General features: G+C 41.0%; 1 protein-coding gene across 2 annotated transcripts in view; it reads left to right on the top strand.

Annotated features, from left to right (window-relative positions):
• TRAF3 (TNF receptor associated factor 3) overlaps window positions 1-26477 on the top strand; it is a 346334-nt gene that overhangs the window by 136216 nt on the left and 183641 nt on the right. Inside the window, exon 1 of one of the 2 annotated variants that reach the window (XM_053697428.1) lies at window positions 12909-12966. The exons of the other annotated variant lie outside the window; for it this stretch is intronic. The gene's annotated coding sequence lies outside the window, so the exon portion shown is untranslated. Of the gene's footprint in view, window positions 1-12908; window positions 12967-26477 lie in introns of those variants that run through there. 2 annotated transcript variants of the gene reach the window in all.

Below are 26477 nucleotides of genomic sequence, written 5' to 3'. Positions count from 1 at the left end.
TAATCAGAACATTATTGGGTTGTTCATGATTGTCACGTGTCATAAAAAAAAAAAATCAACTGTTCTTACTGATCTATACAATGCTATAGGTTTGGGAGCTGTTACTATGTTCTTATACTATACCTGGCATATACAGGTATATATATTTTATCAGTCTGTGTTGGCATGTTGTGTTTGTTTGCAAGTTTATTTTTCTATAGAAACCTTTGTTTATCAGCTCAGCAACCCGCAATATAATTTTTGCAAGTGTGAAGTCTCAGCTAGAATTCTGCCAGTGACTCTCATTGATTAATGTAATGTGTGACTGACTAGCGGAGCTCGTTTAAAGATAATTAGATAAAGAGATGGGAAACTGGTTTAACCTATTCACGTACATAAGTGCAGCATTTTTTGTTCTACCTTCTGGCCATAAAATGTCAAATGAGATGAAGTTAATTTAACAGATTTATATTAGTTTAGCAACATGCAGAGGTCTTAGTGTACTTATTATTTGTTTATTAGATATGGCAATAAATACTCAGATTTTCCCTGTCTCTGACCCTTAAAGCTTTCAGTTTCATATAAGTGGTTTATGCTTCTACTAACAGAAAAAATCACTAAAACCATCATTTTCTTTGTCACCTATGTTTACAAATTTTATTAAAAAAAATTTGCATAAAATTTAAAATGCCTTCCATTTTTCTGTCTTCTTATAACTGAACAATCAAAAGGTTAAAAAACAAAACTTATTTGTTAGAACAATTTTTAAAATCAGCAACAAAAAAATCCCACATTTCCTATCGCTGGCAATAAAAAAATAACATTCTTTGGACAGACTTTTCCAATTACAAAACAACCTTAATAAAAAAACAAACCAGAGTTTTTCCAATACATTTTTGATGCCATTGGAAAGTACCCAAGTCTCACTTCTGGCTCCCCTGCATTTCAATTCGTTTTAAAAACAACTCAATTGTTTGTCTAATGTGCTTCGCGAGAGGTCGCGCGGCCTTTTATTTCTATTAATTACTATTTATTTGGCTGCATCTGTCACCCCCTACCGCCCAAGCTTTTGCTGAGAAGCCTTCCATAAGTAGTCTGATAGATGCTGAGGAGGTTGAGCTCGTGTTTGAAATTCATTACTTCACCTATAGTTTCTACAATCTTGTTAGTCTATTATTGCCATTTGATAGTAGAAACGCACACTATCGGCCCTACACTACTGTGTGTTTAACCCCCGCACTGCTGGCTCCGAGCAAAGAGCGCCGCTTATCCAATCAGAAGCGCTAGTAGCATGACTCAAGTGCAACTAGCACTGCTTGGATCATCAGCGGTTTCTGCTTGGGACCAACATTGTTCTGCAAATCCCGAGCGGCACTTCTGCTGTGTGTTTTACTCCTTTGCGGGCTTCAAACACACAGTAGTGTTGGGTCGATAGTCTTAAAAATGAAGTAGAGCGTGTCATTTTTCGACTCTTTGGACCCTTTAACGTCTACACACCAACAGCTTACAGTTTATGTAAATATTTGTAAAATATTCACGTCTGTTTTGTAAAGGAAGTCTCTCTGGATAATGAGAACGGTGTGTCGAGGGGCTGGAAGTTCCAGGGGTTCTAGTGGTGTGGTCAGGAATTTCTCAGCATGTGGAATTTATAAAGACTCGCTTGACCTTGTAAAGTATCTTGCCTCACGATTGTGCCTTGCATCGCTACGAAATTTTGCGGCACTGTACAAGTAAATGATGATGATAATATTTCAAAGCTCACACAGTTGTTTTTATCTGTCTTTTATTTGTCTTTAAATGTTTACAAGTTTTCTTTTTTGCGTATGTTAGAGCAGAAAAAACAAAGGCGCCAGAGGATATTTTAGGAACTGTGGCCCAATTGGCTACTGGAATTTGTCAAGCTCTGTGTTAGGATTTGAGTTTTCAAGCCCAATGTAAGGGATTTTCTGCATATATGGGACTTAATTCAGATAGATAATTTGGATCTAAGCCTTCCTACTGATGGATTTTCTGCATATATGGGACTTAATTCAGATAGATAATTTGGATCTAAGCCATCCTACTGATGTCAACGCCTCTGAATAGATAGATACATTGGAGTCTGAATGAAGATGCTGTCTGTGAGATGACAAGGTGCTGATAAACAGATATTTGTCAGAGGTGACTCCGTTTCATTCCTGGTAAGGTGTTGGTGACATAAGCCAGCATTGGCAGCTCCCCAACATATCGGTTTCCTTTCTCCGCTAGGAATATGACGCGGCTATCCTATCCCTGGGCTATTTGCCACATTTGATGGGCAATTCTTTAATGCTAGAGATTCTCCCATATCATTCTTGGTGCCAAAGATGCAGGAGATTTATCCAGGCTTGTTGTCTGATGTGTCCTGGGGCTTATCCTCTGTTCTTGCTCCAACCTGCATTCTTAAATTGTAGGATACCAAGCTGCTGCAGAAACACCCTTTCAAATGGGCTTGCCTCTCTTTCTCTCTGCTACCAGCCATTTGGAGGTTGATTTCTGCTACTGACGTTTGATCACATAGCTTTTCTATAGGAAATACTGCAGTATTCATAGTTTCATTATAGGTGACAAATTCAACAGGCAAAGTCTTCTATTTCAAATGACAAAGATAAAGGGGTTATTTATAAAAAAAAAAAAATTAATACACTTCAGCAGGTAAAATATATCATTGCAAACATATTAAAGGGGAGACAGTTTTACAGTACAATGTCCCTTTTAAATTCAAAATACTTTCCATTCTGAATTTGGCAATGTAGATATTAACATTAAAATACCATGAAAGTGAAGGTCAATTTAGACGAATTAGTGCCCGGTTTTTAATAATCCTATTAAAAACAAGGGCAGTTTAATTAATCAAAATTGACATTTCACTCCTTTTCTTCTAAAACTTACCTTTTAATCCTGAGAGCCGCTCCAGCGATTCCCCGGCCGTCGGAAGCCTCTTCTTACGTCAGAAATGACGAATACGGCTTCCTCCAATCACTGCTTCCCCCCAGGGGGATCAAGGCCTGAGGCAACGATGTGATTGGAGGAAGCCGGATTCGTCATTTTGGAACCGCAAAGAGGGCTTGCAACGGAAAGGAAGGAGGAAGCGCTGCAGTAGCTCTCAGGATTAAAAGGTACGTTTTTGAAGAAATCAAGTGAAATGTCAATTTTAAAGAATAAAAGTGCCCTTGTTTTTAATAGGATTATTAAAAACCGGGCACTAATTCATCTAAATTGATCTTCACTTTAAATCCTGTAGAATTGCCTATTTAACTAATGCATAGTAAAAAGACAGTGCAAAAACACGTCTCAATTTCAAATAAAAAGTGGACTTTTATTTTTCTGACCGATTTAAGTTACTTCCTGCCCCTGTATCATGTGACAGCTACCAGCCAGTTACAAAACACATATATGTTGTGAACGTTTGCACATGGTCAGCAGTAGCTTATAAAAACTTTGTGCACATTCTGAATCAGAATTTAATATTCTACATTTATGTTTCCCTTTCCTGCAATTTTATGCATCTTTCTTTTTACACAATTTAAGTTACTTAAAGGGACAGTCAACTCAAAAATGGTTATTGTTTAAAAAGATAGACAATCCCTTTATTACCCATTCCTCGGTTTTGCACAGCCAACATGGTTATATCAATATACTTTTTACCTCTGTGATTACCTTGTATCTAAGCCTTTTCTGACATCCCCCTGATCACTTGACTTTTTATTTATTATCTATTGACTTGCATTTTATCCAATTAGTGCAGTGTCTGCCACAACCCACGGACAAGAGCACAATGCTATCTATATGGCTCACATGAACTAGCACTCCCCTGTTGTGAAAAGCTAATAAAAAACATGTGATAAGAGGCTGTCTGTAGTGGCTTAGAAACAGGCAGAAATTTAGAGGTTTAGAAGTTATAAAGTATATTAATATAACAATGTTGGTTGTGCAAAGCTGGGGAATGGGTAGTAAAGGCGTTATCTATCTTTTTAAACAATTAACAAATTTGGTATTTACTGTCCCTTTAACAAATATAAACAAACGTCAAAAATAATAGAAAAGCAATGCACACACTGCACAATATATACTGTGCTGTATGGTGCTTTGCTTTGTTCTCCTGTTGGAAAAGCATACCTAGGTAGGCTCAGGGAAGCAATGCACTACTGGGAGCTAGCTGCTGATTGGTGGCTGCATATATATGCCCCTTGTCATTAGCTCACCAATTGTGTTCAGCTAGCTCCCAGTAGGTAGTAGGATACCATAAGAATAAAGCACATTTATAATATAAGTAAATTGGAAAGTTGTTTAAAATGTGTTCTATCTAAATCATAAAAACAAAAGAGGAATTCACGTTGCAATATATTTTAATTATTTTGCCCCCTTTTCATGTAAATTGAGCAATTTCTAATTCTCAGAACTTGAAATGCACCCTGCTGACGTATCAAGGCTAACCCTGCTGCATATATGTCCCTAATTGGCTTTATCAGATAACAACTGCAAACCATTGCCCTTTAGTCCACAGACAACAAGGCTAGTCACGGTTATAAAGTTTGCATAAAGTCCAGAGTGGCTCATCCAAATAAGGCAAATGGGGGGGGGGGGGGGGGGGGTGGAGTTTGGTTATTGGAAACTAATTGCAGAAAAGGATGTGAATTTGATTTAAAAGTGTTTAGACTTGGCTATGTTACTATAGCAATACAACAAATGTCTTGTAATTACACAGTGTTGGACGTCTTTTTTTACAATCCCTCTGATGCCTTGTTTTTATATTTCTATTGGTCATGTGATATCTGATTGGTCAGTTCTATGACAGTCATATATCAATTAAAGTAGGGTTATCAAGCTTAATATATCTAGTGCCACTGGCAAAGTGTTCTTCTCCCGTGGGGACGCTTAAACAAAGTGAGTGCTCTGGAAGTGACATTTACCTAAGTTGTAGCGCAAGGTGGAATTTGTATCCCACAACAGACTTACACAGGGGAGGGTGGGGAGTACAATGGGCTCTCCTATTGATTTTATCAGCAAGTAAACGCTGGAAGATTATTATTTTACGTAGTGTTGGTTGTTTCATAGCGTTATCTAGCGATCATAAGGTAATATTTATATGGTCTGCGCTACTAATTCTTTATAGCTTTCTAACTAGATCACAAATAGATTTTTTTTTACCTAGGTTATATTTAATAGATATAAAATGGTTGGAGATTAAAAAGGGATTTCTAGCTTATCAGTACCTTTTTAGACTTTTATATTCTAGTGCTGCAACACTGATACAATTATATAATATGGCAGTATGTGATAAAGATTATTAGTAGTCTCTTGATATGCAGCAATTGCCTGAAGCTATTTTAAGCTATGAGCATATTAATTGATCATGGATTAAGACCTATTTCTCCAACATAGGTGTGTCCGGTCCACGGCGTCATCCTTACTTGTGGGATATTCTCCTCCCCAACAGGAAATGGCAAAGAGCCCAGCAAAGCTGGTCACATGATCCCTCCTAGGCTCCGCCTACCCCAGTCATTCTCTTTGCCGTTGTACAGGCAACATCTCCACGGAGATGGCTTAGAGATTTTTAGTGTTTAACTGTAGTTTTTATTATTCAATCAAGTGTTTGTTATTTTAAAATAGTGCTGGTATGTACTATTTACTCAGAAACAGAAAAGAGATGAAGATTTCTGTTTGTATGAGGAAAATGATTTTAGCAACCGTCACTAAAATCCATGGCTGTTCCACACAGGACTGTTGAGGGCAATTAACTTCAGTTGGGGGAACAGTGAGCAGTCTCTTGCTGCTTGAGGTATGACACATTCTAACAAGACGATGTAATGCTGGAAGCTGTCATTTTCCCTATGGGATCCGGTAAGCCATGTTTATAAAGATCGTAAATAAGGGCTTCACAAGGGCTTATTAAGACTGTAGACTTTTTCTGGGCTAAATCGATTCATTATTAACACATATTTAGCCTTGAGGAATCATTTTATCTGGGTATTTTGATATAATAATATCGGCAGGCACTGTTTTAGACTCCTTATTATTTAGGGGCTTTCCCAAATCATAGGCAGAGCCTCATTTTCGCGCCGGTGTTGCGCACTTGTTTTTGAGAGGCATGACATGCAGTCGCATGTGAGAGGAGCTCTGATACTTAGAAAAGACTTTCTGAAGGCGTCATTTGGTATCGTATTCCCCTTTGGGCTTGGTTGGGTCTCAGCAAAGCAGATACCAGGGACTGTAAAGGGGTTAAAGTTAAAAACGGCTCCGGTTCCGTTATTTTAAGGGTTAAAGCTTCCAAATTTGGTGTGCAATACTTTTAAGGCTTTAAGACACTGTGGTGAAAATTTGGTGAATTTTGAACAATTCCTTCATGTTTTTTCGCAATTGCAGTAATAAAGTGTGTTCAGTTTAAAATTTAAAGTGACAGTAACGGTTTTATTTTAAAACGTTTTTTGTACTTTGTTATCAAGTTTATGCCTGTTTAACATGTCTGAACTACCAGATAGACTGTGTTCTGAATGTGGGGAAGCCAGAATTCCTATTCATTTAAATAAATGTGATTTATGTGACAATGACAATGATGCCCAAGATGATTCCTCAAGTGAGGGGAGTAAGCATGGTACTGCATCATTCCCTCCTTCGTCTACACGAGTCTTGCCCACTCAGGAGGCCCCTAGTACATCTAGCGCGCCAATACTCCTTACTATGCAACAATTAACGGCTGTAATGGATAATTCTGTCAAAAACATTTTAGCCAAAATGAACACTTACCAGCGTAAGCGTGACTGCTCTGTTTTAGATACTGAAGAGCATGACGACGCTGATAATAATGGTTCTGAAGGGCCCCTAACCCAGTCTGATGGGGCCAGGGAGGTTTTGTCTGAGGGAGAAATTACTGATTCAGGGAACATTTCTCAACAAGCTGAACCTGATGTGATTACGTTTAAATTTAAGTTGGAACATCTCCGCATTCTGCTCAAGGAGGTATTATCCACTCTGGATGATTGTGACAAGTTGGTCATCCCAGAGAAACTATGTAAAATGGACAAGTTCCTAGAGGTCCCGGGACTCCCAGAAGCTTTTCCTATACCCAAGCGGGTGGCGGACATTGTTAATAAAGAATGGGAAAGGCCCGGTATTCCTTTCGTCCCTCCCCCCATATTTAAAAAATTGTTTCCTATGGTCGACCCCAGAAAGGACTTATGGCAGACAGTCCCCAAGGTCGAGGGAGCGGTTTCCACTTTAAACAAACGCACCACTATACCCATAGAGGATAGTTGTGCTTTCAAAGATCCTATGGATAAAAAATTAGAAGGTTTACTTAAAAAGATGTTTGTTCAGCAGGGTTACCTTCTACAACCTATTTCATGCATTGTCCCTGTAGCTACAGCCGCATGTTTCTGGTTCGATGAGCTGATAAAGGCGGTCGATAGTGATTCTCCCCCTTATGAGGAGATTATGGACAGAATCAATGCTCTCAAATTGGCTAATTCTTTCACCCTAGACGCCACTTTGCAATTGGCTAGGTTAGCGGCTAAGAATTCAGGGTTTGCTATTGTGGCGCGCAGAGCGCTTTGGTTGAAATCTTGGTCAGCTGATGCGTCTTCCAAGAACAAGCTACTTAACATTCCTTTCAAGGGGAAAACGCTGTTTGGCCCTGACTTGAAAGAGATTATCTCTGATATCACTGGAAATAAACCTAATTTTCGTCCCTTTCGTAGAAACGGACCAGCCCAAAGTGCTACGTCCTCTAAGCAAGAGGGTAATACTTCTCAAGCCAAGCCAGCTTGGAGACCAATGCAAGGCTGGAACAAGGGAAAGCAGGCCAAGAAACCTGCCACTGCTACCAAGACAGCATGAAATGTTGGCCCCCGATCCGGGACCGGATCTGGTGGGGGGCAGACTCTCTCTCTTCGCTCAGGCTTGGGCAAGAGATGTTCTGGATCCTTGGGCGCTAGAAATAGTCTCCCAAGGTTATCTTCTGGAATTCAAGGGGCTTCCCCCAAGGGGGAGGTTCCACAGGTCTCAGTTGTCTTCAGACCACATAAAAAGACAGGCATTCTTACATTGTGTAGAAGACCTGTTAAAAATGGGAGTGATTCATCCTGTTCCATTAAGAGAACAAGGGATGGGGTTCTACTCCAATCTGTTCATAGTTCCCAAAAAAGAGGGAACGTTCAGACCAATCTTAGATCTCAAGATCTTAAACAAGTTTCTCAAGGTTCCATCGTTCAAGATGGAAACCATTCGAACTATTCTTCCTTCCATCCAGGAAGGTCAATTCATGACCACGGTGGATTTAAAGGATGCGTATCTACATATTCCTATCCACAAGGAACATCATCGGTTCCTAAGGTTCGCATTCCTGGACAAGCATTACCAGTTCGTGGCGCTTCCTTTCGGATTAGCCACTGCTCCAAGGATTTTCACAAAGGTACTAGGGTCCCTTCTAGCTGTGCTAAGACCAAGGGGCATTGCTGTAGTACCTTACTTGGACGACATTCTGATTCAAGCGTCGTCCCTTCCTCAAGCAAAGGCTCACACGGACATTGTCCTGGCCTTTCTCAGATCTCACGGATGGAAAGTGAACGTGGAAAAGAGTTCTCTATCTCCGTCAACAAGGGTTCCCTTCTTGGGAACAATAATAGACTCCTTAGAAATGAGGATTTTTCTGACAGAGGCCAGAAAAACAAAACTTCTAGACTCTTGTCGGATACTTCATTCCGTTCCTCTTCCTTCCATAGCGCAGTGCATGGAAGTGATCGGTTTGATGGTAGCGGCAATGGACATAGTTCCTTTTGCGCGCATTCATCTAAGACCATTACAACTGTGCATGCTCAGTCAGTGGAATGGGGACTATACAGACTTGTCTCCGAAGATACAAGTAAATCAGAGGACCAGAGACTCACTCCGTTGGTGGCTGTCCCTGGACAACCTGTCACAAGGGATGACATTCCGCAGACCGGAGTGGGTCATCGTCACGACCGACGCCAGTCTGATGGGCTGGGGCGCGGTCTGGGGATCCCTGAAAGCTCAGGGTCTTTGGTCTCGGGAAGAATCTCTTCTACCGATAAATATTCTGGAACTGAGAGCGATATTCAATGCTCTCAAGGCTTGGCCTCAGCTAGCGAGGGCCAAGTTCATACGGTTTCAATCAGACAACATGACAACTGTTGCGTACATCAACCATCAGGGGGGAACAAGGAGTTCCCTAGCGATGGAAGAAGTGACCAAAATCATTCTATGGGCGGAGTCTCACTCCTGCCACCTGTCTGCTATCCACATCCCAGGAGTGGAAAATTGGGAAGCGGATTTTCTGAGTCGTCAGACATTGCATCCGGGGGAGTGGGAACTCCATCCGGAAATCTTTGCCCAAGTCACTCAGCTGTGGGGCATTCCAGACATGGATCTGATGGCCTCTCGTCAGAACTTCAAAGTTCCTTGCTACGGGTCCAGATCCAGGGATCCCAAGGCGGCTCTAGTGGATGCACTAGTAGCACCTTGGACCTTCAAACTAGCTTATGTGTTCCCGCCGTTTCCTCTCATCCCCAGGCTGGTAGCCAGGATCAATCAGGAGAGGGCGTCGGTGATCTTGATAGCTCCTGCGTGGCCACGCAGGACTTGGTATGCAGATCTGGTGAATATGTCATCGGCTCCACCTTGGAAGCTACCTTTGAGACGAGACCTTCTTGTTCAGGGTCCGTTCGAACATCCGAATCTGGTTTCACTCCAGCTGACTGCTTGGAGATTGAACGCTTGATCTTATCGAAGCGAGGGTTCTCAGATTCTGTTATCGATACTCTTGTTCAGGCCAGAAAGCCTGTAACTAGAAAGATTTACCACAAAATTTGGAAAAAATATATCTGTTGGTGTGAATCTAAAGGATTCCCTTGGGACAAGGTTAAGATTCCTAAGATTCTATCCTTCCTTCAAGAAGGATTGGAAAAAGGATTATCTGCTAGTTCCCTGAAGGGACAGATTTCTGCCTTGTCTGTGTTACTTCACAAAAAGCTGGCAGCTGTGCCAGATGTTCAAGCCTTTGTTCAGGCTCTGGTTAGAATTAAGCCTGTTTACAAACCTTTGACTCCTCCTTGGAGTCTCAACTTAGTTCTTTCAGTTCTTCAGGGGGTTCCGTTTGAACCCCTACATTCCGTTGATATTAAGTTATTATCTTGGAAAGTTTTGTTTTTAGTTGCGATTTCTTCTGCTAGAAGAGTTTCAGAATTATCTGCTCTGCAGTGTTCTCCTCCTTATCTGGTGTTCCATGCAGATAAGGTGGTTTTACGTACTAAACCTGGTTTTCTTCCAAAAGTTGTTTCTAACAAAAACATTAACCAGGAGATTATCGTACCTTCTCTGTGTCCGAAACCAGTGTCAAAGAAGGAACGTTTGTTGCACAATCTGGATGTTGTTCGCGCTCTAAAATTCTATTTAGATGCTACAAAGGATTTTAGACAAACATCTTCCTTGTTTGTTGTTTATTCCGGTAAAAGGAGAGGTCAAAAAGCAACTTCTACCTCTCTCTCTTTTTGGATTAAAAGCATCATCAGATTGGCTTACGAGACTGCCGGACGGCAGCCTCCCGAAAGAATCACGGCTCATTCCACTAGGGCTGTGGCTTCCACATGGGCCTTCAAGAACGAGGCTTCTGTTGATCAGATATGTAGGGCAGCGACTTGGTCTTCACTGCACACTTTTACCAAATTTTACAAGTTTGATACTTTTGCTTCTTCTGAGGCTATTTTTGGGAGAAAGGTTTTGCAAGCCGTGGTGCCTTCCATTTAGGTGACCTGATTTGCTCCCTCCCTTCATCCGTGTCCTAAAGCTTTGGTATTGGTTCCCACAAGTAAGGATGACGCCGTGGACCGGACACACCTATGTTGGAGAAAACAGAATTTATGTTTACCTGATAAATTACTTTCTCCAACGGTGTGTCCGGTCCACGGCCCGCCCTGGTTTTTTTAATCAGGTCTGATAATTTATTTTCTTTAACTACAGTCACCACGGTACCATATGGTTTCTCCTATGCAAATATTCCTCCTTAACGTCGGTCGAATGACTGGGGTAGGCGGAGCCTAGGAGGGATCATGTGACCAGCTTTGCTGGGCTCTTTGCCATTTCCTGTTGGGGAGGAGAATATCCCACAAGTAAGGATGACGCCGTGGACCGGACACACCGTTGGAGAAAGTAATTTATCAGGTAAACATAAATTCTGTTATCCTAGGCAGGGGTCAAGTCATGTGGGAATGCATGGGAATGGAGTTCCTGCACTATTTTTGCAGGAGGAACTAAGTTCCCTCTGGACAGAGAACAGCAATGCTTCAGTAAACACTGCTGCTGCTGGTGGTGGGAGGAGCTGGAGCACAGTCTGGTAAGAGGGGCAGTGAGATCCTCTAGTAATGGGCAGTAACACTTCCTACAATACACTAAATGTAAGCCTGTCAGCGATCCTGCTGTGTGATCACCCCGCAATGTGTGTAACACATGGTGCTTACATTCCTGTGGGGCTTGCTCTGGGATTATTTAGGTCCCCTCAGCGAAATAGGACTATTGCACCTTAAAGGGACATTATACACTCAATTTTTCTTTGCATAAATGTTTTGTAGATCATTCATTTATATAGCCTATACAGGTTTTTTTTTTTGTTTTTTTTTTTAAATGTATAGTTTTGCTTATTTTTAAATAACATTGCCCTGATTTTCAGACTCCTAACTAAGCACCAAAGTTTAAGGAGAATACTGACAGATACCTACTCCAGCTTGCTCCTGTTTGTGTAAAGAGTCTTTTCATATGCAGAGGAAGAGACAGGAGTGTAGTGTCTGCTATTTCCCACTTGCAGTGGGTGTTCCAGCTACCTTTTTAACAGCGCTAAATTGGGAGCTTCTAAGTAAGTTTTTAAAAGGTTTTATATTGTTTTTTCTGTGCATATTATTTTTTATAGTAGTGTCTATTACATGCAGTTATATAAAAATTGGTGTATACTGTCCCTTTAAGCTTGTGAGACTCTTTCATTAACCAAAGTGTATAGATTATATACATAGAAATACAGTGTTTGTGTGTGTGTGTGTAGAAAACAATATTAATTGTGAGGGGGGGGGGTCTAGGTGAGTTCCCAAACTTTTTTTTTTGTAGGACTTGACCCCTAATCCTAGGCAGGGACAGTATCCTTATCCATCTTATATCCTATTTACCTATGTACACAAATCCTATTATCCAGCTGAGTTTCCTTGTGTTTTTAAGTGTTTTACAATTTTTAATTGCTTTAATAAAAGTTATATTTTAACTTAATTCTGCCCAAGTAACCTTGCTCTATAGATAGCCACTAGGAATTTGAGTGCTATGAATGGACACTACTATCAGTCCAGTACCGATAACAATTGTAAAGCATTAAACTAAGTAGACAGAACCAACACCCGGGAATTTGTCACTCAATCACAGACTTATTAAAACTATAGGCTGATATAATTCTATACTGACTGGGTATTTCAACATTTATTGTTGTAGCAGTGCCATTAGTTTTGTCTACTAATACGCAGTCCTCTATATCTTGTGAGTGCCAAGAAAAGTGATCCTACTGGAACTGTATAACCATGTAAAAAGGGCATTTATCCAAGCAGTGCATGATGGGAGTCTGTCTTTATAGTTATCTAGAGTGCCTGTATAGAGCATCATCTAGTTACACCTCTTAGAACCAGTAAAAAAATGAACGCGCCCAATTAATGATTTATCTGATAAAAAAAGGAAGGGCCAGATGAAACTATCTTGAGTGCCTCATATGGCACCAGGGCCAGTACTTTGGGACCATTGAATTAAAGGCTTGTAAAACACCATATTTAATGGGACATGTAAGTCAAAAGTAAAGTTTCAGAACAAGAGTACAATTTTTAATAAATATCCAAATTTAATTCAAGTGTACTCTTGTTATCCATATCCCTAGGAAGGCTCAGGATCAGGCTCTCTTGGAAAAAAGTCATCTCAGCAAAGGAGACCAAGGTAAAGGAGTACATTTGATTTGGTATTTTTTTTAAATTGCATTCTCTGTCTGTCTGAATCTTGAATGGGAACCTCCTTTACTCTTTATACAGGCATACGCCTATGGGTCCCCACAAATTGGATTTTTAAAGGGACTTTAAACGTTTGGGCAGAACTGCAATAAATGTAATACTTCTCACCCTTTTTAAATCGTTTTTCCTCCTGTGCCTGCAGCTCTTTTTAAAGCTGTTATCTTATTTTATCCCCTTTAAAGTATATAGAGCAAGGAATTTTAAACTGCTTTCCAATTTACTTCTATTATCTAATATGCTAATTTCTCTTGGTATCCTCTTTTGAAGAGCATACCTAGGTAGACTCAGGAGAAGCAATACTCTACTGGCTGCTGATTGGTAGCTGTGTATCTGCCTCTTGTCATTGGCTTACTAGATGTGTTCAGCGGACTACTAGTACTGCATTGCTACTCCAACAAAGGATATCAAAAGAATGAAGAAAATATAATAATAAAAGTAAACTGGAAAGTTGTTTGAAAGTGTATGTTCTTTCTGAATCATAGAAGAAACCATACAAAAGTGCATAATAAAAAGCAGTAGATTTTCTTGCAAATGTATTTATTCTCCCATTTTCCGGCCCCCTGTACCATGTGATAGCTATCAGCCAATCACAGACTAGTAAACGTATACCCTGTGAGCTTCTGCATATGCTCAGTAGGTGCTTGTTCCTCAGAAAGTGTGTATGTAACAAAGTTTTCAATCCATTTTAAAAATAGCATTGTTAGCTAAATTAAATTTTTATTTTGCAGGCTCTTAAATGTTGTTTACCTTATCTTATTTTGCTGTTACTAGTTAGGTACTGGTAGAAATAGGCTTTTTTTTTAATTAACACAGTTTGAAGATATTTTACAATTTACTTATTTGATCAAATTGACTTTCTTGAAAACCATACATAGGTAGGCTCATGCACTACTTGGAGCTCGCTTGTGATTTGTGGCTACATAAATATGTCTTCTATTATTGACTCACAAGATGTCTTAAGCCAACTCCATGTAGTGCATTGATGCTATGTGGATATTCCTTTTTAGCTCTCATAAACCTTTTGCCCTGACATACATCTATTACATCTACTAAATCTAAATGTTACCCATTTTTAGCCATATATAATGTGTGTGTGTTGTCTGTGTGTGTTATTTGTGTATGTGTGTTATTTGTGTGTGTCTGTTATTTGTGTGTGTGTGTGTGTTTGTTATTTGTGTGTGTGTGTCTTATTGTTTTTGTGTGTCTGTTATTTGTGGATCTGTGGGTCTGTGTGTATTTGTGTGTGTGTGTCTGTTATTTGTGTGTGTGTGTCTGTTATTTGTGTGTGTGTGTCTGTTATTTGTGTGTGTGTGTCTGTTATTTGTGTGTGTGTGTCTGTTATTTGTGTGTGTGTGTCTGTTATTTGTGTGTGTGTGTCTGTGTTATTCGTGTGGGTTGTGTGTCTGTGTTATTCGTGTGGGTTGTGTGTGTGTCTTATTGTGTGTGTGTGTGTGTGTGTTGTATGTGTGTTCAACCCTAGAATAATTTTTCCTCCTAATTTAGACTTTGATATAAGCAAATGAAGACTGCAGACTGTATACAGCTGTGTGTCACTGAACTGTCACATTGATAGGACATAAGCTCATTGTGTCTCAGAGAGGGTTTTAGAAAGTCGTAAAACATTCTGTTGCACTAAATTGCTATTTGAGAAATGCACAACAAGCTGTGACTAATATGTTATATGCGAATATTCTAATGCAGGATACAGTGTAGCGTGTAATTAGTTTGATCTCTAGAAAAATCTGATTGATTAGCGTTCATAAGTTTTATCACATTCGTGTCACTGATACGTTGTATTCCAATCAGTCATCTTTAAAGGGAACTTTCGCCCTATATTTGTGTAATCTTATATTTAACACTTCTAACTCTAGTTACGCAATCTCAGAGCACCTGGATTTTATGGGTATCCCTGTTTTGGAAGTCAAGGCCGAATTGGCCTACCAGGACACCAGGAGATTTCCAGGCGGTCCGCAACAGCTAAGGCTGGCCAGCTGCAGTTTAAGAGGGTGGTGTTGCTGGTGAGGAGATACAGAAGTATAACCTATCCTTTCTCCTCTGAGCTATAGCTATTTATGTCACAAAGTATTTCTTTATAAGTTTTATTTCCTAAAAAATGCGGCAGTTTACAATGGATAATCATTTTCACACTGTGAAAGGTAATCATGGATGAAATTTGGCTTTAGGGTGCCTATATAAACAGCAATTTGCAATTTTTTATAAAAAACTATCGGCTAGATTACGAGTTTTTGCGTTAGGCTTAAAAAGCAGCGTCAGCCGGTCCTAATGCTGCTTTTTAATGCCCGGTGGTATTACGAGTCTTGAAGTTACAGGCTCACCGCTCACCTTTTTGGCCAGACTTGGAAATACCGCAAATCCACTTACGTAAATTGCGTATCCTCTTTTTTTTTTCAATGGGACTTGCATAGCGCCGGTATTACGAGTCTGCCAAAAAGTGAGCAGTAGACCCTCTCCTGTCAAGACTGGTACCGCATTTTAAAGTCAGTAGTTAAGAGTTTTACACTACAACGCCGTAGCATAAAACTCTTAACTAAAGTGCTAAAAAGTACACTAACACCCATAAACTACCTATTAACCCCTAAACCGAGGCCCTCCCGCATCGCAAACACAAAATTTTTTTTTAACCCCTAATCTGCTGATCCGGACATCGCCGCCACTATAATAAATATATTAACCCCTAAACCGCCGCACTCCCGTCTTGCAAACATTAGTTAAATATTATTAACCCCTAATCTGCCGCCCCAACGTCTCCGCCACTATACTAAAGTTATTAACCCCTAAATCTAAGTCTAACCCTAACCCCCCTAACTTAAATATAATTAAAAGAAATCTAAATAAAATTCCTATCATTAACTAAATTATTCCTATTTAAGACTAAATACTCACCTATAAAATAAACCCTAAGCTAGCTACAATATAATTAATAGTTACATTGTAGCTAGCTTAGAGTTTATTTTTATTTTACAGGCAAGTTTGTATTTATTTTAACTAGGTAGAATAGTTATTAAATAGTTATTAACTATTTAATAACTACCTAGCTAAAATAAATACAAATTGACCTGTAAAATAAAACCTAACCTAAGTTACACTAACACCTAACACTACACTATAATTAAATTAATTCCCTAGATTAAATACAATTAAATAAAATTATCTAAAGTACAAAAACAAACAAACACTAAATTACAGAAAATAATGAACAAATTACAAGATTTTTAAACTAATTACACCTAATCCCCCTAACAAAATAAAAAAGCCCCCCCCCCCCAAGGGCCTTTTGCGGGGCATTGCCCCAAAGTAATCAGCTCTTTTACCTGTAAAAATAAATTACAAATCCCCCCCCCCCCCAACATTAAAACCCACCACCCATACAACCAACCCTACTCTAAAACCCACCCAATACCCCCTTAAAAAACCTAACACTAACCCCTTGAAGATCACCTTACCGGGAGACGTCTTCATCCAACCGGGCCGAAGTCCTCAACGAAGCCGGGAGAAATTTTCATCCAAGCCGGGCGAAGTGGTCCTCCAGACGGGCAGAAGTCTTCATCCAGACAGCATCTTCTATCTTCATCCATCCGGCGCGGAGCGGGTCCATCTTCAAGACATCCGTTGCGGAGCATCCTCTTCATCCGACGACTACCCGACGAATGAAGGTTCCTTTAAAGGGACAGTCAAGTATAAATTAAACTTTCATTATTCAGATAGGACTTTTAATTTTAATTGACTTTCCAATTTACTTTTTTTCCATTATGTAATTTTTATTATTTTCCAACCAAAACAAAACAAGTGTACATAGACACAGATATTGATCACATATACAGTAGCATAAGAATTAAAGGCCTTAATACATAGCACAAAGCCACCCAGACCGACATTTCTAGAACTTAAGAGGATAGGCAAAGACACATGTTATTAGAATAAACCACAGTAGTTCAGTTATCAATAATGATGGCTCTCCCCCCAAGCACAATGAAATTATCTTGCTTGTTCCCAAATAAATATCATATCTGCGATAATATCTTGCTTTCCCTTGTACACATAATATATTTTCTCCAACTCAAGCACATGACTCACCTCATTCACCCACATAGTTTAAGTAGGGACAACCGTTTTTCTCCAAAACCTAGGAATCAAGCGCCTAGCACAGCTAAGCATACAGCGTAGCAATTTCTTTCTATACATACAACGTATTTTAGGGATATCGCTAAGCAGCACCAGACTTGGGGTGAGTGTAGTGTGTTCTCCCAGTACTCTGTCTATATGTTTATTTATATTATTCCAGTAAGAATAAAGGTGAGGACATGTCCACCAAATATGTGAGAGAGTACCCACCTCCCCACAGTGTCGCCAACACAGTGAAGAGGAATTAGGGAATATGCTTCGCAGGCGATGGGGGGTTAGATACCACCTCGAAAGAAGCTTATAGTTAGTTTCGACCAGCGCCAGTGATAGGGATGATTTTTTAGTTTCTGTAAAAATATGTAACCACTGGTCCTCTGTGAGTTCTATATTAAATTCTTTTTCCCATTTTATGGTGAACGTGGGCTTCTTACTAGGGAAGGTGCCTCTAAGTATTTTATATATCGTAGATAGATGGGATTTGGTGACTGAGGCGGATGTACACAGTGTTTCAAGGGGGGTGAGGGGCCCTGTAAGATCAGTCTTATGGGCACTGGATAGTATGGCATGTCTGATTTGAAAATACGGGAAGGGGGCACCCAAAAGTTGATATATATCGGCTTGTGGTTTTATAAGTCCGTTGTGAAGAACCATATGTGTCGGGATATTAGTAGGTGTCCCTGCGATCTGCGGTTGGGGAAAGGTGTGGGAGTGTAACATCAAGGGGTTGTTAAGCAAGGGGGATAGAGGAGAAATGTTTGTAGAAATCTGTCTTTCTTCGGATAGAATTTTATCCCATAACTTAAGTGTGGTGGCTATGTAGTAATTTCCCCAAACTTCTATTGGTCTGTTTCTATGTGGGATCCAGCATTGATCGCCTAGGTTCAGGTCACCTGCCAGGAAGGATTCTATCTGTATCCAGGGCTTCCCCGGAGGGGAGTGTTTCCAAGCAACAATGCGAGCTATTTGAACCGATTTGTAGTAATTTATCAAGTTTGGGGATCCCAAGCCTCCGTCTTCCTTGTTTAGAAACAAAGTACTCCTTGCAACTCTGGATCTTTTGTGATCCCAGATAAATGAGTCTAGCATTTTATGTTGTTTTAATAAATACTGTATGGGGAGATCTAATGGGAGGACTTGGAACAAGTATAAGTATTTAGGGAGGAGGTTCATTTTTATTACATTGATGCGACCCAACCAGGAAAGGTGACCCTGTTTACTCCAGAGCTCTAGTGACTTATTAGATTCTAATTGGAGGGGTGTATAATTGAGATTAAACAATTCTGTATGGTTAGATGAGATGTCTATTCCTGAGTAGCGTATTTTATTAGCCATTTGAAATGAGGTGTTATTTGTAATGTACTGCAATTCACCCTCTGCTAGGTGTACAGGTAGTAGCACTGACTTTTCCATATTAATGGAGAAATTTGAAACTAGTTTGTAACTCTCTAGCTCACTAAGTAGGGCAGGGATTGATGTAAGTGGGGAGCGCATTGTGAATATAATGTCATCTGCATATAAAAGACATTTTTGATGAATATCTCCGAAGGAGACACCTCGAACTAAGGGGTTGCATCTGATTCGTGTCGCTAGCGCCTCCACTGCCAGGGCGAAAAGTAAAGGGGATAGTGGGCACCCCTGCCGGGTGCCATTGTTTATATAAATTGTTTGCGAAAGCGTATTATTTTCATTGACGCGCGCTGACGGACCTGAGTACAGTGCTTGGATGCGCGAAATTAATTTGTGTGAGAAGCCAAATTTTGACAGGATGGACCAGAGAAAATCCCAGTCCACCCTGTCAAAGGCCTTCTCCGCATCTGTGGATAAGAGGGCCAAGGGCGTTTTAGTGGACGAGGCTGTAAGTAAAGTATGCAAAACTCGTATGGTATTGTCTTTTGCCTCTCTGCCTGGGATGAATCCCGTTTGATCGGTGTGTATTAAAGAGGGTAGATATCTATTAATTCTTGTGGCAATAAGTTTAGCATATAATTTAATGTCAATATTTATTAGGGAAATAGGGCGGTAGTTGGATACTTTATCTGTAGGCTTGTTTGGCTTAGGGATGACAGAGCTAGTGGCCTCAAGGAGGGTTGGGGTTGGTCGCTCCTCTTTGTCAAAAGAGTGGTACATTTGTAATATCCAATTTACTTTTATCATCAAATTTGCTTTTTTTCTCTTGGCATTCTTAGTTTAAACTAAACATAGGTAGGCTCATATGCTAATTTCTAAGCCTTTGAGGGCTGCCTCTTATCACATGCTTTTTAAATCTCTTTTCAACACAAAGAGACAGAAAGTACACGTGGGCTATATAGATAACTGTGTTCAGGCACAGAAAGTTATTTAAGATCTAGCACAATACAATGCTAAATTTAAGACAATAATAATAAACAGTCACAGTCATGTGATCAGGGGGCTGGAAGAAGGTTCCTAGATACAAGGTAATCACAAAGGTAAAAAGTACATTAATATAACTGTTGGTTATGCAAAACTGGGGAATGAGTAATAAAGGAATTATCTATCTTTTAAAACAATAACAATTCTATGGTTGACTGTCCCTTTAAGTGACGTCATCCAAGATGGTGTCCCTTAGATTCCGATTGGCTGATAGAATTCTATCAGCCAAGCGGAATTAAGGTAGAAAAAAATTCTATTCGCTGATGCAATCAGCCAATAGGATTGAAGTTCAACCCTTTTAGCTGATGCAATAAGCCAATAGGATTGAGCTGGCATTCTATTGGCTGTTCTAATCAGCCAATAGAATGCAAGCTCAATCCTATTGGCTGATTGCATCAGCCAATAGGAGTTTTTCTACCTTAATTCCGATTGGCTGATATAATTCTATCAGCCAATCAGAATTGAAGGGACGCCATCTTGGATGACGTCATTTAAAGGAAACTTTATTCAGTGTTAGCCGTCGGATGAAGAGGATGCTCCGCGTCGGATGTCTTGAAAATGGACACGCTCCGCGCCGGATGGATGAAGATAGAAGATGCCATCTGGATGAAGACTTCTGCCCGTCTGGAGGACCACTTCGCCCGGCTTGGATGAAGACTTCTCCCGGCTTCGTTGAGTACTTTGGCCCGGTTGGATGAAGACTTCTGCCGGTAAGGTGATCTTCAAGGGGTTAGTATTAGGTTTTTTTAAGGGGGTATTGGGTGGGTTTTAGAGTAGGGTTGGTTGTGTGGGTGGTGGGTTTTAATGTTGGGGGGGTTGTAATTTTTTTTACAGGTAAAAGAGCTGATTACTTTGGGGCAATGCCCAGCAAAATGCCCTTTTAAGGGCTATTTGTAATTTAGTGTAGGGTAGGGCTTTTTTTATTTGGGGGGGGGCTTTCTCCTGTTAAGTGTAGTCAGTCCACGGGTCATCATTACTTCTGGGATATTAACTCCTCCCCAACAGGAAGTGCAAGAGGATCACCCAAGGAGAGCTGCTATATAGCTCCTCCCCTCTACGTCACACCCAGTCATTCTCTTGCACCCAACTAATAGATGGGATGTGTGAGAGGACTGTGGTGATTATATTTAGTTTTTATATCTTCAATCAAAAGTTTGTTATTTTAAAACAGCACCGGAGTGTGTTGTTCCTTCTCAGGTAGAATTTGAAGAAGAATCTACCTGAGTTTTTGAATGATTTTAGCCGGCGTAGCTAAGATTCATTTTGCTGTTCTCGGCCATTCTGAGGAGTGAGGTAAACTTCAGATCAGGGGACAGCGGGCAGGTTCACCTGCAAAGAGGTATGTTGCAGTATATTATTTTCTGAGAAATGGAATTGACTGAGAAAATACTGCCAATACCGATATAATGTAAGTTCAGCCTTAAATGCAGTAGTAGCAACTGGTATCAGGCTGTTTATGTATATATGTGTACACTTCAGTATTCTGGGGAATGGCACTTCTCTGGGTAATACTATATGCATATAATTTTTAGCCTAACTTGCAGTGGGAACGTCTAGCAACAGGCTGTTTAATGACATTTCATGTTATTTGATTTTAAACGTTTTTGCTGGCATGCTAAATTGTTTAATTATCTGAGGTACTGGGTGAAAAATTGTTTTTGGGCACTGTTTTTCCACTTGGCTGTCGTTTATTTTAATTTAAGACAGTTTACTGAACTTCCCTCACTGCTGTGGGTGAGGGGCCTATTTTGGCGCTTTTGCTACGCATCAAAAATTCAGTCAAAAGTCTGTTTCTCTTCCTGCATGATCCGGATCGTCTCTACAGAGCTCAAGGGTCTTCAAAAATTATTTTGAGGGAGGTAATCACTCACAGCAGACCTGTGAGATTGTGCTTTGACTGTGATAAAAAACGTTTATATTTTGTACATTTTTTTCTGCTATTAAGGGTTAGTTATCCATTACTAATGGGGGCAATCCTTTGCTAAATTTATGCCTTTACTGGGAAAAATCTGGTTTTTATAGTTTTTCCGGTTCCTTATTATTAAACTGTCATAATTTTTTTCTGTGCTTCTTAAAGGCACAGTGCGTTTTCCATAATACTTGTAATTTGAGTGAAAAGTATTTCCAAGCTTGCTAGTTTAATTGCTAGTTTGTTAAACATGTCTGACTCAGAGGAATATCTCTGTGCTATATGTGCAAAAGCCAAGGTGGAGCCCAATAGAAATTTATGTACTAATTGCATTGATGCTACTTTGAATAAGAGTCATTCTGTACAAATTGAACATCATTCACCAAACAACGAGGGGGAAGTTATGCCGACTAACTTGCCTCACGTGTCAGTACCTGCATCTCCCGCTCGGGAGGTGCGTGATATTGTAACGCCGAGTACTTCAGGGCGGCCATTACAAATCACACTACAGGACATGGCTAATGTTATGACTGAAGTTTTGTCTAAATTACCAGAACTTAGAGGTAAGCGAGATCACTCTGGGGTGAGAACAGAGTGCGCTGATAATATTAGGGCCATGTCAGATACTGCGTCACAATTTGCAGAACATGAGGACGGAGAGCTTCATTCTGCGGGTGACGGATCTGATCCAAATAAACTGGATTCAGACATTTCAAATTTTAAGTTTAAGCTGGAAAACCTCTGTGTATTACTAGGGGAGGTGTTAGCGGCTCTGAATGATTGTAACACAGTTGCAATACCAGAAAAAATGTGTAGGTTGGATAAATATTTTGCGGTACCGTTGAGTACTGACGTTTTTCCAATACCTAAAAGACTTACTGAAATTGTTACTAAGGAGTGGGATAGACCCGGTGTGCCTTTCTCACCCCCTCCTATATTCAGAAAGATGTTTCCAATAGACGCCACCACACGGGACTTATGGCAAACGGTCCCTAAGGTGGAGGGAGCAGTTTCCACTTTAGCTAAGCGTACCACTATCCCGGTGGAGGATAGCTGCGCCTTTTCAGATCCAATGGATAAAAAGTTAGAGGGTTACCTTAAAAAAATGTTTGTTCAACAAGGTTTTATATTACAACCCCTTGCATGCATTGCGCCTGTCACGGCTGCAGCAGCATTTTGGTTTGAGTCTCTGGAAGAGACCCTTGAATCAGCTCCATTGGATGAGATTACACACAAGCTTAAAGCCCTTAAGCTAGCTAATTAATTTATTTCTGATGCCGTAGTACATTTAACTAAACTTACGGCTAAGAATTCCGGATTCGCCATTCAGGCACGCAGAGCGCTGTGGCTAAAATCCTGGTCAGCTGATGTTACTTCTAAATCTAAATTACTTAACATACCTTTCAAAGGGCAGACCTTATTCGGGCCCGGTTTGAAGGAAATTATCGCTGACATTACAGGAGGTAAAGGCCATGCCCTGCCTCAAGACAGAGCCAAACCTAGGGCTAGACAGTCTAATTTTCGTGCCTTTCGTAACTTCAAGGCAGGAGCAGCATCAACTTCCTCTGCACCAAAACAGGAAGGAGCTGTTGCTCGCTACAGACAAGGCTGGAAACCTAACCAGTCCTGGAACAAGGGCAAGCAGGCCAGGAAACCTGCTGCTGCCCCTAAGACAGCATGAAGTGAGGGCCCCCGATCCGGGAACGGATCTAGTGGGGGGCAGACTCTCTCTCTTCGCCCAGGCTTGGGCAAGAGATGTCCAGGATCCCTGGGCGTTAGAGATCATATCTCAGGGATATCTTCTGGACTTCAAAGCCTCTCCCCCAAAAGGGAGATTTCATCTTTCAAGGTTGTCAACAAACCAGATAAAGAAAGAGGCGTTTCTACGCTGTGTACAAGATCTTTTACTAATGGGAGTGATCCATCCGGTTCCGCGGTCGGAACACGGACAAGGGTTTTACTCAAATCTGTTTGTGGTTCCCAAGAAAGAAGGAACCTTCAGACCAATCTTGGATTTAAAGATCCTAAACAAATTCCTAAGAGTTCCATCGTTCAAAATGGAAACTATTCGGACAATCTTACCCATGATCCAAAAGGGTCAGTACATGACCACAGTGGATTTAAAGGATGCCTACCTTCATATACCGATTCACAAAGATCATTACCGGTATCTAAGGTTTGCCTTCCTAGACAGGCATTACCAGTTTGTAGCTCTTCCGTTCGGGTTGGCTACGGCTCCAAGAATCTTCACAAAGGTTCTGGGCTCTCTTCTGGCGGTGCTAAGACCGCGAGGAATTTCGGTGGCTCCGTATCTAGACGACATTCTGATACAAGCGTCAAGCTTTCAAACTGCCAGGTCTCATACAGAGTTAGTACTGGCATTTCTAAGGTCGCATGGGTGGAAGGTGAACGAAGAGAAGAGTTCTCTCTTACCACTCACAAGGGTTCCCTTCTTGGGGACTCTTATAGATTCTGTAGAAATGAAGATTTACCTGACAGAAGACAGGTTAACAAAGCTTCAAAATGCTTGCCGTGTCCTTCATTCCATTCAACACCCGTCAGTGGCTCAATGCATGGAGGTAATCGGCTTAATGGTAGCGGCAATGGACATAGCACCCTTTGCACGCCTACATCTCAGACCGCTGCAATTGTGCATGCTAAGTCAGTGGAATGGGGATTACTCAGATTTGTCCCCTACTCTGAATCTGGATCAAGAGACCAGAAATTCTCTTCTATGGTGGCTTTCTCGGCCACATCTGTCCAGGGGGATGCCATTCAGCAGACCAGATTGGACAATTGTAACAACAGACGCCAGCCTACTAGGTTGGGGCGCTGTCTGGAATTCCCTGAAGGCTCAGGGATCATGGACTCAGGAGGAGAGTCTCCTTCCAATAAACATTCTGGAATTGAGAGCAGTTCTCAATGCCCTTCTGGCTTGGCCTCAGTTAACAACTCGGGGGTTCATCAGGTTTCAGTCGGACAATATCACGACTGTAGCTTACATCAACCATCAAGGAGGGACAAGAAGCTCCCTAGCGATGATGGAAGTATCAAAGATAATTCGCTGGGCAGAGTCTCACTCTTGCCACCTGTCAGCGATCCACATTCCTGGAGTGGAGAACTGGGAGGCGGATTTCCTAAGTCGTCAGACTTTTCATCCGGGGGAGTGGGAACTTCATCCGGAGATCTTTGCCCAAATACTTCGACTTTGGGGCAAACCAGAGATAGATCTGATGGCGTCTCGCCAGAACGCCAAGCTTCCTTGTTACGGGTCCAGTTCCAGGGACCCGGGAGCAGTCCTGGTAGATGCTTTGACAGCACCTTGGACCTTCGGGATGGCCTATGTGTTTCCACCCTTCCCGATGCTTCCTCGATTGATTGCCAGGATCAAACAGGAGAAAGCATCGGTGATTCTGATAGCGCCTGCGTGGCCACGCAGGACCTGGTATGCAGATCTAGTGGACATGTCATCCTGTCCACCTTGGTCTCTGCCTCTGAGACAGGACCTTCTAATTCAGGGTCCTTTCAAACATCAAAATCTAATTTCTCTGAAGCTGACTGCTTGGAAATTGAACGCTTGATTTTATCAAAGCGTGGTTTTTCGGAGTCAGTTATTGATACCTTAATACAGGCTAGGAAGCCTGTTACCAGAAAGATTTACCATAAAATATGGCGTAAATACTTACATTGGTGCGAATCCAAGAATTACTCATGGAGTAAGGTTAGGATTCCTAGGATATTGTCTTTTCTACAAGAAGGTTTAGAAAAGGGTTTATCTGCTAGTTCCTTAAAGGGACAGATCTCAGCTTTGTCCATTCTTTTACACAAACGTCTGTCAGAAGTTCCAGACGTTCAGGCTTTTTGCCAGGCTTTGGCCAGGATTAAGCCTGTGTTTAAAACTGTTGCTCCACCATGGAGCTTAAACTTAGTTCTTAACGTTTTACAGGGTGTTCCGTTTGAACCCCTTCATTCCATTGATATCAAGCTGTTATCTTGGAAAGTTCTGTTTTTGATGGCTATTTCCTCGGCTCGTAGAGTCTCTGAGTTATCAGCCTTACATTGTGATTCCCCGTATCTGATTTTTCATTCAGATAAGGTAGTTCTGCGTACTAAACCTGGGTTTTTGCCTAAGGTTGTCACTAACAAGAATATCAATCAAGAGATTGTTGTGCCATCATTGTGTCCTAACCCTTCTTCAAAGAAGGAACGACTTCTGCACAATCTAGATGTTGTCCGTGCCCTGAAATTTTATTTGCAGGCAACTAAAGATTTTCGCCAAACTTCTTCCCTGTTTGTCGTTTATTCTGGACAGAGGAGAGGTCAAAAAGCTTCTGCTACCTCTCTCTCTTTTTGGCTTCGTAGCATAATACGTTTAGCCTATGATACTGCTGGACAGCAGCCTCCTGAAAGAATTACAGCTCATTCCACTAGAGCTGTGGCTTCCACTTGGGCCTTTAAGAACGAGGCCTCTGTTGAACAGATTTGCAAGGCTGCAACTTGATCTTCTCTTCATACTTTTTCCAAATTTTACAAATTTGACACTTTTGCTTCTTCGGAGGCTGTTTTTGGGAGAAAGGTTCTTCAGGCAGTGGTTCCTTCCGTATAAAGATCCTGCCTGTCCCTCCCGTCATCCGTGTACTTTAGCTTTGGTATTGGTATCCCAGAAGTAATGATGACCCGTGGACTAACTACACTTAACAGGAGAAAACATAATTTATGCTTACCTGATAAATTCCTTTCTCCTGTAGTGTAGTCAGTCCACGGCCCGCCCTGTTTTTTATGGCAGGTCTAAATTTTTAAATTATACTCCAGTCACCACTGCACCCTATAGTTTCTCCTTTCTCGTTTGGTTCTCGGTCGAATGACTGGGTGTGACGTAGAGGGGAGGAGCTATATAGCAGCTCTGCTTGGGTGATCCTCTTGCACTTCCTGTTGGGGAGGAGTTAATATCCCAGAAGTAATGATGACCCGTGGACTGACCACACTACAGGAGAAAG

This window comes from Bombina bombina, chromosome 1 (assembly GCF_027579735.1).
Source record: "Bombina bombina isolate aBomBom1 chromosome 1, aBomBom1.pri, whole genome shotgun sequence".
NCBI lineage: Eukaryota > Metazoa > Chordata > Amphibia > Anura > Bombinatoridae > Bombina > Bombina bombina.
The sequence above is the reverse complement of the archived record's forward strand: the minus strand, read 5'-3'. Positions and strand labels throughout refer to the sequence as shown.